This window comes from Osmia lignaria, chromosome 11 (genome assembly GCF_051020975.1).
Source record: "Osmia lignaria lignaria isolate PbOS001 chromosome 11, iyOsmLign1, whole genome shotgun sequence".
NCBI classification, from domain to species: Eukaryota; Metazoa; Arthropoda; class Insecta; order Hymenoptera; family Megachilidae; genus Osmia; species Osmia lignaria.
The window spans coordinates 9,050,814-9,066,124 of NC_135042.1; the positions used below are offsets into that span (position 1 = coordinate 9,050,814).

General features: G+C 37.6%; 1 protein-coding gene across 1 annotated transcript in view; it reads left to right on the forward strand.

The window, feature by feature from the left end:
* The window catches only part of LOC117603694 (cyclic GMP-AMP phosphodiesterase SMPDL3A), a 68,032-nt gene that overhangs the window by 11,292 nt on the left and 41,429 nt on the right, over positions 1 to 15,311 (forward strand). Inside the window, exon 2 of the mRNA XM_034323083.2 lies at positions 7,360 to 7,452. The gene's annotated coding sequence lies outside the window, so the exon portion shown is untranslated. The remainder of the gene's footprint in view (positions 1 to 7,359; positions 7,453 to 15,311) is intronic.

Below are 15,311 nucleotides of genomic sequence, written 5' to 3' on the forward strand. Positions count from 1 at the left end.
CATTGTACGAGGAACGTTCGATGGTTGGCCGATGGATCGATCGATGAGAAAACAAGCATGGGGTGGTTCGCGATTGAAACTGAAAAGTTATCGCGCGATGACACGCTGTTGCCCGATGACAGAGGAAATCGTATTAATCTGGAAACAACGTTTCCGGTGTACGGGAAACGGGCATGCAAACGGTTACAATTAAACCTGCAAACAGTGCGAGTATTTTATCACGGACGAATTGTGCGTACGTAACAAATCGTAGGCAAATGTTTGCCACCAATTGTTTGATTGTTTTATATCGGCCTCGAATTATTATTGTAGGAGAGTTTATAAATGATCATTAGTGGTCGTGGGTGACTGACGGTAATTGAATAATTAAAAGGAAAATTGGAAAAATTAAAAAATTTTGAAATAATCTGTGGAATTTGACTTGCATAAATGGAATTAATTATAATGATTTTTAAACCTGCGCGTTGAAATTATTTGACATATTATTTCGTGGTGAATACACAACACTTTTCGTTTATTATGAAACCTTAATTTCACTGTAATTTAATATGTATGCACATATTGGCTGTTTCTTCGTGAAACTAATTGTACGTTCAATTTAAATCGAATGCATAAAATATGAACGTCAACTTATAATAATTTTCAGTATTATCATAGTACAATTATTTGTTCAATTGCGCTTGCTAACAGATGTTTGGATATTTATGAATTTATGCTATAATTCAGTTAAATTATACCTTTAGGTTAATAGAAGTCGTTAATCGTACGCAAAGCAGATTGTCAGGAATAAAATTTGTTTAAATACTGCTTTTATTAAAAATAATTTGAATTATTAATATTTCTCTGAATGAAAATCTAAAATTTCTGTTCTAAAATAAATATAAATAATTTTGTAGCAAGGCACACGATAATATGTTTTATTCAAAAAATTTACAAATTTTTTAATTTAATTATTCATTTTGCTACTTTAGAAAATTTGTATTGTAATTCTAACAGTGTTTATCAGTTTCGTTGTTGCTTTATTTCTTTTCTATTCATTTAAATTGAGCGCAACTTTACAGTGCTACTAACAGGTTAACAGTATCAGTAGAAATATCAATAGATGGTCAGACACTCGTTAATATCAATTATTCAAGAAATTAAAAACAAATTGTTTCAATCTAATCACCCAATTTTCTACCTAGAATTCTCTTCTTTTCTTTCTCTTTTAGTCGATTAAATTAATTGCGATTCCGCAGTACCATTTACTGAAATTCTTACTCGCAGTAGAAATATCAATAATTAATACGACATACGGCAACATGAATTATTCAAGATATTAAACACAAATTGCTCAGTTTAGTCGCTTAACTCACTATTTATAATCTCAAGTACAAATTGTAGAAGTTCTGAGAATCGTGTTCCTTCCTTTATTCTTAAATTATTCCATAGAATGGAACGGTAGTCAACGCGTGAACGCACAGTTCTCTCCATCTTCTCCATAAATTACCCTGTCCCGATCGTTTCAGAACAGGAAGGAAAACGAGGAGGACTGGAGTTGCAATCTTCGACTCGTACCACTGCAGAATTCCCAGCTTCCCGATATCATAGAGAGAGTAATATTTTTCGCGCGAGAAACGTCACGACACGGCGCGATTGTTGCGAACGTCCAAGCTCGTTCGTCTCAATAAATTTCTTTCATTACTGTCATCACCTGGAATCCCTCACGGCGATCTCATTTTCCCCGGGACAATTACACGTGACTTGTTGCTGCGATATAATTTTAATTGGCTGCGAAAACGCGACGGTATCACGCGTAAGATAACCGTGTCCCCGCGCGCGCGCCGCGACCGGCTTGTTCATAAATTCATAGAAACGTTCGTGCGAGTTCCACCAATTATTTCTACCCTCGAACGTCAGCGGAACGAGAGTCGTTTTAACGGTGTCACCGCCAACTAGAAACATCGATTACTCCGCGAACGAGCATGTAATTTGGCCGCGAACGAATGCGTCGCCACGCGTGTTCCTGCTCGCCACGCCGAATTTATTCGCTCGCTGGACCGCGCCGGGTCGCGCCGACCATCTCGTTTAATCGCCGTTTAAACGATTATCGGCCGACGGTGGATCGTAAATATATCCCCTGGCCATCAAGCTATAATCGCATGGAAAAATTTCAATCTTCTGATAAGAAAATCTTGCCGAAAAAGATTTCTAAGGGATGAAAACACCCCTCGAAGTTCGACGAACGGCGAACATGATTCTAGCTGAGCTTTTGATTACAAGCAATTGTTGTATAAATATTTTATACAAGGGTGCTTCGAAAAAGAAAGATTGAATGTGACGATGACTCAATCGGGAAAATGTCATTTCCTGTACAAAAACAGTTTAAAAGGGCGAGCTTCGATGCTGCGACAGCCTCATCGATCGACTTTGACCGTTGTCAGGTTGACGTTCCTTCGCTCCGAATTAATGAACCGGTGTCTCACTGAAATTTTCAGCAAGTTGCTGAAGCTTGTAAAGAATATTATTGTAACTTCAAGTACGTCGTGAGTAGTTGAGGTACGAGTTGCCTGAAAATCAATTCAAGAAACTTTATATTAATAATATTATGAATGTTGTAAAGTTTCTATCAATTCTCAACGAGTTTATATTTAATGACAAAATAGATCATAAAATTTTGTTTTTTATATTAACAATTTAATACAATGCATTGAAAGTTGAAAAAAATTAATTGAAAGGAAGAGAACCTTCATTCCTATCTTTGACACTTTTAGAAGCAATGAAAAGTTGCATTTAAATTATCTCCTAAATTCATTTCTACAACTACTTTCATCGCTCCAAGTACGAGCCAATATAATCTAGCCCAATAACTTTCACATTTACAGCTTCCAGAAATACCTTTCCAAACTCTCATTTCTCCATAACTGTGCGAAACAACCCCCATTCCCGGTTAACGACATTTTTTACCCATGGAATCGCCCTTCCACCCAATCGTCACAAATTACAGCCGTTATAATTGGCAAAGTTCCGTCAGAAAGTTGAAAGACTCCAAGTACTTTCATTGCTATTACTGCTATATAGACCAGTGATGAGTAACCTTTTTCACAGTGGGCCAAAATTAAAAGTCCAATAAAAAGAAATTGCTACTTATTAGTATCAAATATATATCCTTTTGAAAACTTGTCAGGTAGTATAATCTGATTCGTACGATCCGTCTGATGTCATATACGACTAAAGTGGGTCGTACAAACAACTTCCACGAGCAAACCGCAAATAAGTAATTGGCAGGACCGCAGATTGCTCATCACCGTCCGACACTAAAAAATGAAAACAAAGAAGAGGAATTCCATCCATATCCGCGTGAATGTCGAACAAGCCGGTTCAACGGCTCTTCAGGTAGCTGGCAGTGGTTCGAATCAATTGTAATGTGTACCGATCGTTCAAATCCATCAATTATTCGCGCTTTGTCGTTCGAACGGCTAATGAATGCCGCGGTCTTCGATTCGTTCGAAGCGTAACGAGACGGAACAAACGATAAAGCCGCGAGGCGTTCAGCTAAAGGATCACGATACCAACTGCTGGTACGATAGATCTTGATCAAGATCTATAAATTCTTTGGGAGCTCTACGATCCTTTAGACGGAAAAGTACGAAAATATTTTTGAAAAGCAGCGTATATGAGAGATAAGGGGTGAAAGGTCCGAGTCGCGATTTGCCGGCGATTCCTCCGGTTTCGCGCCAGCGTTTCCATTAAATCCGCGAAATGGCACCGATAACCGCTATCGTGGCTGGCAGCCGACCGTCGATAACGTCGCGAAACGATTTTGCATCTGCTTGGCCGCTTGCAACTCGCGCCTGCCGTGTTATCGCGACGAGCGCCGGGCGTGTCCGCGCTGTAACTATCGATTAGGCGAGCGGATCCACTCGAATGGAAAATGGAATAGCCGCGATCGTCCTCGGCTCATCGACGCCCTCCTGGAAAATCCAACGTCTACAAGAGAGATAGACTCGGTCTCGTTTCCACCCTAGTTCCCGCTCCGACGCCTGCTCAAATTACCCGCTCGATTCCTCCTTACGGCTTGATCAATTCCTCTTGTTCTTTGAAGGATGCATACGTCAAGCGTTACATGAAAATCTAGAAAAATTCAAATGTAGAAAATGTGTTTCAAAAATAATTTTGCCATATTTCCTTTTCAGTTTCATAGGTACTGAACGCGTCAGCAGTGATATTTTTTTATTAAATTTTGAATAGAATGTAATCCTCTGTCGGATGAGAAATATTTTTATTAAAAAATCGCTTTTTGATCTCGCGCTACATTTTTCCAGTTTTTCACTGGAAAAACTGTCTACCCCATTCCAAATGGAATCATCTGACTGAGATACTGACGGGTGTATCCGTGAATATCCTGTTTCACAAATTTTCGAACAATGCTATAGAATTTCGAATCGCCTCGGTACTTGGTTGAAATGCTTTTGAAACTTTTGGAAACTTTGAGATGCTTAGTTGTTTTAATGGACGAATAGATTTGGTAGTTTTGGAAGTCTGAGAAGCTTGAAACATTACTGTCTTTAAAAATAAAAGAACTGTATTGTCTAGAATTTAATTATGACTTTAGCTTATTTTCTGCAGAAGTGTAATGCATTATTTATAAAGTAGCTGTAAAGGAAATGAGATGATTTTTCAAAGATTTCGGTACTTTTTCAAGAAAATATCTTAATTTTTTTATTATGAACGTACCAACTCGTTCAAACACACGGACAGTCAAAGCTTTCAAGACTTTCAAAAGTTTCAAGAGTTTCAAGAGTTTCGAGGCTTTTAAGACTTTCAAAACCTTCAAGACTTTCAAACATTTCTAATTTCGAATGTTATTCGAACTGAATCGTATTCTTTTTACATTCACGGTGGTTTCTTTCTGAAAATAATTAAATTTTGAAATTTCCTAGAAATGGAAATATAAAGGTAAAAGAATTGACAATGAATTAATGGATATTTTATTACATCATTAGCAGACGTATTATCCTTTCTTTTAATTAATAATACACAAAAAAGTTTCGAGTTTTTTGTACATATTATCCAATCATTAATTAAAATAGAAACTCACGAGAGGATTATTTAATTCTATTGTATATTTTAATTAACAAATTTTTCAGTCCTCGCTAAGGACCAAATCATCATCTTCTCGAAAATAAAACAGGGCAGGGATATTGATTTTAAAATAAAACAGAACATCTCAATAATCCTCTTCCGTATTCCTACAGTGAATGTAGGTAAATTCAATAATGAATCGACTGCTGTATTTTAATTAACGATTAGATAAAAAGGTGAAAGAGCTTTGTTCGATAGCTCATGAATAATTTGATGATCACGATGGAAGGGCCGAGTTGATCTTTTTAGGATAATCGACCCGCTGTTTGATTCTATGTTTAAATGATGGTTCGATGCTTGTTAATATATGTTCCTCGTGGCGGTCTAGCGGCTGAATCGGTTTAATTATTCGCGCGGGAAACACGCGATGCTTTCTATTCGTTATACGTCGGCTATCCGCAGTGGAAAACGAGGACTTAGACATTATTTATTAACGAGAAATTCGTTCGATTGCTGGTACGATGCCCGAAGCAATTACAGGATCGTGGAAAGTGAGCTAAACGTCAAGCGTATTGGAATATTTCTACTTAATATTTCATTTGCAACGTATGTGGGAGATTTTAATCTGAAGGATAAAATTACTTCCAAAAAAAAAAATGAAAATTATACGTTAATGAGATACTTAGATATTTTTGGACTTCAAGTGCTCCTCTAAATGTAACGTGTCTATATTAAAAAAATTATTTTGTAATTCTACCTCGATAATATAATCCACTTCTTGCATTCAATGTATTTGTTCGAATTTATAGGATATCAATGTCAATAACTAATGCATTGGTTAATACGTTAAAAGCGGAATATCAACACCGTGTAACGTTTGTTTAAAGTACTCTATTTACGCTTAAACCGTTAATTGTTGCAACAAGTATATATTTGCATTAAAGCGAAGGTTGTGCCAATATCTGTTTTTAATAAAACGGTATTTCTAGTATTGCGAAGTGATTGAAAATTGCGGAGAACAGCTGCAAAAAAGATCAGAAGAAGAGTTAAGAGCTTAACGTATTTAATTTACAGAGTAAATGATCAGTAAATGATTAATTATAGAATGTTAGGTTACAGCTTATAACATAGAATGATAATTGTTTTTAACAATAATTTTTTCGACAGACGAGTCTTCCATTCATTCCTAAACAGTAACGAACGTTTCGATATATTAATCCACCGCAACATTCAACCATCATCCATATCGTTCGGGGCGAGTTAATTAACATCTAAATTTCCATTGTTGCCTGCCTTAATTGATCTACTTCATAACACATTCCAGTGATGGGGGTTGGGGGTTTGGTATACGCACTCTGTGCTGGAGGGTTGTTCTCGAAAACACGCCGATCGCTTTCATCGATATCCCGTTAAGGGCAGATGTATTTTACGAGCGCGGCCTCTAGCCAAAAGTGATAAATTTAAAACCGGTCGAATGTCGATTATATAACCAATCTCCATCCTTTTCTACGTCCGTGCTTTGGCCATTTCGCGAGAAAAATCTCACCGTCCCGATGACATTTGCGTCGAGATAATTGGAAAATTAATTATCCTTGACACTTTCGTTATTTCTGTCTGCGGATAGAGTACAAGATATAAGACGGCGATGGTGTAGAATGAGAAAACTTTCAGTAGCAGTTGAATAATCAACGAACAGATAAACAAATCGTTTAAATATCAAGCGAACGGGTTGAAATTTCTATAAGGCCGTGTTCTCGACGTGTCGGATACGAAATAACGAGCGTATCTCGTAACAACCAACTCCCTTGGCGACGCCTTGAGAAAGCAGACAGAAACTAACGCGTTCCCGGCAACACGGTTCCGTAACTCTCTGGAACTCGTTAGAACTCGTAATATCTTTGCTACTTCTCGAGTGACAACGAAGGGAACAGGTTGGAAATGCACAGAGGGGGATGAAACTATCTTCCTTCGACTACTTTCGTTCTTGCAGATGCGCAAGGTTGTTGTCGCCGTCCCTCGTCCTAGTCCTCATCGTCGTCGTCGTCGTCGTCGTCGTCGTCGTGGTGATAGAAGGCGGTAGTCAGTGAAAGCCTTTGAGATCTTTTACCTCGTCCTTTTCCCGTATCGGTGCTGCTACTTCCCTTTCGAACAAGAAATCCACCAGCACCAACCCCTTTCCTTCACTTTTATCTTGATGCTTTTAATTTCATTAACCGGCAACACAGCTTCGTTTCCACTCTTCTTTCGCTTCATATATTTATTCTGATATTACGACTAACAATGAAATCATTTCAGGTGACAGTTTTCGAGATGGAGGAAGAAAAACACCGTCACGCTGCTGGCCACTTCACGATGACGTTTGGACAGCTAGAAGCTACACAACAGCTGGTAAGTCAAGTTAAATTAAAGTTAGTAAGTTGATTAGCTTAGTAAGTGAATTTTTCTCAAACGCCTCTGTATAATGTTCTGTCACATGAGAAAGGAATAGAAAAATATTATAATTTAAAATTCCGTACAGCTACAAAAGCCTATAGAACCGTAATGGGAATGAAAGGGTTAAATCTGTCCATTGTGTTTCCTTTTGACTCGTTTACAAACAGAAAACGGGATAACCTGATTGCTGTACAGTAAACATTTTCAATGTTAAACACGTTGAAATCTTTGTTTCTTTTTTCTCTCTTTCCGCCTCTCAATCTCATGCGTTGAAAAGGCCACGTTTTCCGTGCTGTTAATTAGAAAGAAAAAAAGCTTACGGATTCGCTCGTTAACGTCCGCGACGCGCAGCGATTCGCGCGCACAAAAGAGAACGCTGGAATTTCATAAGCTTTTGAAAGTTCGGCCTGCCCGATTACTTTGATCCGTGGCCACGGTAGAAAAGTCTTTGAACCAGCTATGTCATGCAAAAGCAGCCGCGACGAGTTTCGAACTTCGCCGATTACGAACGGCTTCACATGCAGTATGCAATTAACAACTGTTAGAGAGGAAGAAAGCGGCAAAGAATTGCTATCGTTCATTTCGAAATGGTTGTCATTGGTTTAAACTTCGAAATTTTCTATATTTCTTATGTTATTTTTCTTTTTGGATGTGTAATTATTCGATAATAATGATTAAATCCTTCCGAGATGAAGCCTTGCAGCGCTGGACGCTCCATGTCTGATCTATTACTGTGTCGTACTACTTATCCGGACTCTCTGTCAAGTAGCATTAGACGGTATGGTCAGACCGTGCGTTTAATAATGCACATCCTTTTTCAAAATTTAGGACAACAAATAGTTGATAAGGATCTAAATTTTAAATCCAATTATAATCATTATAATTATAATAATTATAATTGGAAAAACTGTCCACAGTAATTAATACGAATCTAGTATTTTATTATAATGGATGAAGGTCATTTCAATTTAATGGAATTCTTGATATTCTATTTATTATTCTACACTTACTGGAATGATAAATTACAAATGAAAGAAAGTCCTAGCCTTTTTATATCTTGAAGCGGTTATGAAGTACAGATACGAACTACCCAGGTTTGAAGAAAAATGAGTTTCATTTATTCCTTTCATAAAATTCTTAAATATTTATCTAGGACACTTCTCTATATTTCCATCGTCACTGCATGTACGTAAACATCGATTACAAACCCTCGAGATTCATTAAAAAATATTAAAACTTTCTACCACATTTTCAGTTGAATCGATACTACAGAAACCATCTTGACACAAATTATTTTACAAAGAGCTAAATTTGAAGAATAAAAAGAAGATTAAAAGCGAGAGGGTTTGTTTATTCGATTTTATGAAGATAAGATGTCAAGAATGTGAAGAATGCAATTTCATCGTCTCCAAAGTAGTCTCAGACTAGGTTGTACAACGTTTCATATGTTATACGGATCTTTGACTTTATAAACAATGAAAATTTCAGAATTCTTTGGAGCAAGAATGCGTAATAACGCAGCAATTGTTTTCCTTCAAGGATTTAACGAGTTTAAACGAGCAACGAAGCCTTCCTGAAAACGTAAGAATAACCCATACGTGACACATTTTTCTCGAAACACACCGGCAAAGTGTTTTACATAACAAACGTTTACTAGGTCATCGCGAAGCGTAAAAATTCAAACAATGCATTCATTCTTTTCCACCCGTAACTCCCAGTTATTTTCTGCTCGTAAATCTTTGCCACTTCCATTGCGCTGCTACACCTGGCAAAAAGTGCATCCAATGAAATGTCAATTTACGATCGATAGACGGGTCCCTTTCCAAACGACCCAGTTCTCTCAACAGAAACAATCAGTTCCCATGCGAGCGGCATACATACATTGTTCCTTTAGAACGTTCAAGCGTGGTATATCTCAAAATTTAAATAATACTACGTTTTTTAAATTCAATCGAGTATCCAACTTCGATCGGATTAAATTTTGAAATATTTTCAAAGTACCCCTTCGTGTTTGCAAAATTTGAAGATGTACATATGTACTCGTTCTTTAGATGACGACGATATTACCCGGTATATACTTGATCCCATATACCTACTAGAGTAATAAATGAAATAGCTAGTTCCGAATTTGAAGATTCTAGATTCAATTTCCGGCGCAGACAACCCTTACTTTTCTCAAATTTTCAGCAATAGCTCCTAAACTATCCCGTAGAATTCTATTAGAATATATCATAGAGTAGCACGATTCAAGCGATCAGAATATTTCATCAATGATACCTATTTTCAATAATAGAGGATCGTACATGGATCAATGGGTTTTAGTATAAAATTTCATTATCCTGTTCAATAGTCTACACGAGTGTTCGTATTCGTAAGGGTTCAATGGTAGATTTAATTAATCATACATTCGATTCAATTTCGTTCGATTCAACGGAACTGTCAAATGATATTCCACCGTATAATAAAATAAAAGTGGATCGTTCGAATTGTTCATTTCCAACTCGTGTTTCCGAATTTCCGTTACTCTGTCCACTTGGAAACTAACACCTCGAACAACATAATTCATCGATGCCTAAACGAGAGGGTAAATACTGGGAATCAGCATTAACCATAGGATACGATCGTTTCTCGTTCTCCGTTAATGGCTATTCATCAGTAGTCCTCGCATAACACAACAATAAGCGGTAATCATCTTAGTTGCTTCTCCGATTATCCATATCTGCGTTGTCCATGCCGTGGCTATTAGCATTCGGTGTGATCGTCGGCCGTACCGATCGGCGCCACTTAACACACGCGTCCGCCCGCTTCTGAACCGCTTGCGATGGGAGCCGCGGGCTTCGGGGAATCGGGATGCTTCTGCCAGGTGCTACCATGAATCGGCATTAATTCCGGCCAATGGTTGCGCTCGCCACGTTCCGCTCCGAATTACGGCCAAGCGTGTTCGAGGGACGGTACAGATCGGTAGTGTACAGAATCGTACAGAATAAAGATGAGATTTTCGAATAAATTATTAAAATTTTCTTGAAAAATTCATCAACATTCGCAATTAACTAAGTTTGAATATTTTAATGATCTACCGTCATCCGTATCGTATTTCTTATATAGATCGTTTAAAGTTTCCGGGATGTTTCTCTGAAATATTTTGGCATCATTTTCACTCACGTTCTCCGATTAAATCGTCATGTAACGAATGGCGCGGGTCGCGACGTAATTACAGGTCCAAGTTACCGTTTATTTTCGCCCGCTTTTTCACCGGTTTCGCGGCGAAGAAGAGGATGGCAGTGTTCGCGACTTTTTTCTCAGCCAGCACGTTGAAAGCGATTAACTTCGTTAGCTCGGTGTGCAACGGCCATTCTCGCGAACTATTACGTCCTTTGGCGGACATTTAATTCCAGCCGAGCAGACGTACGTGGCCAAAGCCTGGCGAGCACGCTTACGCACGTTCAGAAGCGTCGTTACGGCCGGCGTCGAGGGAATTACCGGTGTCGAGACATACGTATCCGTCGTTAATTTACCCACACCATCGTTCCCGTCCGATTTTTCCTTCCCTTTTGCTAAAGGAACACGCATAGACCAAGTCTGGTATAAATCATAGGAACAACGTGGGTGGATCCACCAATCTTGAACAGATGAACCCTCGTACGACCAAGCTTGGGTCATTTAAGAGCCACTTTCGGGCGTTAATGTCGAGAGTGAAAGATTTGTTGTTTATTTCAATAATTGCTTGATTTATCGCGATGATATTTCACTGACTAGATTTTTTTTTAATACCCTTCGAACTTTTTGAAAAATGATTATATAGAAATTTACTATTTTGCTACCCTCCAAACTTTTATTATTTATGCAAATTGATAAAAATTTGAACATAAACGTCTGCCGATCGAATACTTGAAAGATACTTTCACCAGACACGGTACCCCTTCCAAGACGGACCGGAAATACTCTGGAGAGCAATCGATAGCTGGGAACGAACCGAATTACAAAGTTGTACCGGTAGCCGGAGTAGCGTCACGCGAATTAGTCGGTCCAGAGGGTCCAGCAAATGAAATTCCTTCGAATTCACCGCGTCAAGTGACTTTGATTTCTGCATGGACAACCCGTCCCCTAAAGAGATCGATTCAGCTAGCCAGGCTGCTTCGCTTCGCCAGGAATTCGAGTGACGTTTAACCCTTTAGCTACGATTAATTCGTGTATGAGTTTAAAGAAAGTCATTCTAACGTGTCGAAAGTTTGCCATGATATCCTTTGGGTGATGGCATTAAATAGCACTTGTCGCTTGGACGTAGTGCGGTTGATTTCAATTTACCTCCGGTCTATTATTAAATTGCAAAGCGGAAAATTTCCAAATTATTTCATCGACTTTACACGCTCCAATTTTAGAATTTTCAAGAAAGAGTTCTTAACTTGGAATGTTTGGGCACAGACAAATTTGATAAATGTCCTAATGCTTATGGATGGCAGTGTGTATCTAGGATGCTGTTCCGAGCACTCGAATCAAACAACGTTTCTTCGTGCTTTTATACTTGAGGATGAAACACGGTTGAACGAAGGTGTCGGCTGGATCGTGCAAATACCGTCTGGTCTGTAGAGGTCCTCGAGCGAGTGTGGAGGCGTCGTCGCAGGTGTATAACTGTCGGTTAGTCGTGTAGAAGCGTATGCCTTGACGTTTATTTTCCAGCCACCGGTCTACGAAATGTCTGTCTCTTTTTCTCACTTTTATTTACTGGTATAGGTATATACAGGATCAAGGTGGTTGTTCGTGCAAGCGTGAGCACGCGTCTCCCTGTATTCACGGGCCGTGGTTAACGACTGTTGCGTAGTTGGTTAGGGGATGAGGAAAGGGGAAAAAATTCTCACAGCAAGGAAATTCTTTATTAAGACGAAGGGACGCCAATGATGCGAATGCGGGTTTAATTATGGGAGATTTTCAGTGAGGTACGCTATTTGAAATTCTGTCGCCAGTGAAATTCGATAGAGATTAGATTTTTATCTAAAATCGAAATTTTATCTAAAGGTTCTGACACGGTGCGCAATTTCTCTAATTTAACATTTGAAATATTCCATTCGAATACAGGGACTAAACAAATTCTTTTATATAATATTTTAGGGTAAGTTTGAAATCTAAAGATAGACTTCTTCTGTTAGAAGAAATAATTTCAGAACTTCATACTGCTTTCTGTCTTTTCTTACTTCTTGCAAGTATTTTTCTTTTTCTGATTTTTTACAGAAGATCCTCTTTCATGAACATTCTTCTTTTATCAGAGATTACAACCCTTTAAAACTTAGTAGAACTTTCAATATAATTAAAGGATGACCGTTGTCGGCAATCTACGAGATTTTTCAACCAACAAATTTGTAATTCTTGAGATGCGACGTCATTCTCACGATTACCGTGTACCTTCTAACAACTTTCGAAACTTCCTTCCGAAGTGTTCAACTTTTATTGAGGCAGTTTCTATAAAAGATTCGAAATAAAACTGAAATTTAACGAGTAGAAGCTGTTAAACAATAAACCGTTGAATAATACTCAACGAACTTTAACATTAAACTTTCATAGTTACTGAAATTCAGTTTTTTATTGGCTTCCTGATTGCTTTATATTTTCAAAATTACGTTTCATCTTGGAATGATATTACAAACATTTGAATTTTTGTCATTCTTTTGAAATAATATTCGAAAATATTTCTGTTAAAGTAATGGAAATTTTTTTTTCAAATAATATTTATGAGGTATATGTACGTTTTTATCGAAAAACACTCGAGTACGTCCATAATTTCCGAATTGATCCACCCCATTGGCAGTGCCATTTAAATCCCACAATGGAACGTCCTTATCCCCATCTTTTCCATCACAACGACATCAATCACCCTCTCACGGAAACAATAACGAAACATCCGATAAAGTATTCAGTCCTAACAAAACCAGGCCTACGTCCGTTCGCGTCGCGACCTATTCTCAGACAACAATTACCAGGAAGATCCTATTCAATAGGACCGGATGAATCGCTTCTTCCTCAGCCTCCAACGATCGACAACAGCCACGTGGCAATCCCTTCCTTCTCTTCCCGGTTACAGCGATCAGGACACGCGATTGCTCGTTTAACATCCTCCCACGGAAGAGTCAATTACCCAAGGGAAGACGTCCCCCAGCTTTCTTCTTCCTAAATCTCGTTCATCGACTACTTGTTCCTTCTTTTGTATGCCTAAAACGTACTAACTCCTTGATTATTATTGCAATTTGCGACTCGTTAATGTCTTTAGTATCGATATAATTTTTTTCTCATTAGCACTTTGATGGATGTACACTTCAGGGAATTGATTACCGTCATTTGAAGTTTCCTTCATATTTAACGATAGATTGCTAATAGAGTTACAAGTATTTGGAAATTTTTGTTTAGGTAGACTGTGGAATTATTAATTTTTAAATTATAAAAATTAACATGTGGACCTTGAACCTCTAATTAATAGAGATATGAGTAGCTAATTGTAAAGTGTGAGCTCTCAATTTTCTAATTATTGTAATAACAATGTTATTCAATTTTTTTCTTCTCTTAATTATTCGATTACATTAAATTTGAGACGTCGCGACGCATCGGTCACCCCTGACCGACACGTCATGTTTAACGTCAAAATCACCAATACGTGACGTCAATTGTCAAAATATTAAGAGTAATTATTGGAAATATCGGATGATTTGAGATAATAATAAATACAAATAACATTCAGTTTCATATTTGTTTATTTCAGATTTGGTTTCACACTTCGCTAATTATATTGCTAACGCTACATTGGATTATCTGTAATTACGGTCCATAAACAATCATTGATAATTTGATTAATTCATCGAAATAAGATACGCTAAATTTTTGTATGCTTTATTTCATCGTTATAAAACGGTTTTAATTGGATTATCAAGACTCTCACGATAAAAAGGATATTAAATACACTAAACGTGTTGAATGGTATTTAACATATTCAAATCATTTTAGGTGTAAATATGTAATTTCGTAAACTCTCATTTCAATTGCACTCGAGAGGATTTTTGATCGGATAACATCGGCCAATTCTTGGAATACCTAGATTCCTCATTAATTATCGCCGCGTGAAACCCAGCTTGTGGCTTTTAATCCTTTCATTGTAATTAGCGCTTATATCCGTTCTAGAAATTCACTTGGATAACTAATTTTATTAATCATAAACATTTTCTTTACAATGAATGACTTGTCAAAAACTTTCTGTTATTGCTATCAATGTATTACCAATAACGCATGAATTATTATTCATGCTCGAATAGTCCAAAGAAATTTGAAGAAAAAGCTAATATCGGAAAGATGAACGAAAGTGCTATCATCAATTTTAGTTATGACGTTTTCGCCTTTCCCTAAGGGATAAAAGAAGTCCAAGAAAGGATTGAAACATCGTAAATAAAAATTGGTAATAATATGTTCATTTGTCCATTAATGGTCGAGTCTTCTTTTCTTTTCTTGAAAATCTTGAAAACACTGACCAAATTATTTACACCCACCTTATATTTTTAGAAGCATCTAATGACAAAACAAATGTCTCTAAATATTTTCCATAAAAACCCATATTTGTACAAGTATCCATCGTCCAACCACCCCGTTCTTTCATCTCAATCATCAAGATCACAAACACTTGGGTTTGTCGCAACGACGTTGAATCGTAAAGTGAAGGATGGGTGCGAAGGAACGTGGCACACTTGATTTCTGGTTAATAAAACGTTACGTTAGGGATGGAAGGGGGGACATAAAGCGATACGATGATATATCGCGGGGCGTACGCGGAGGCAGGGTGA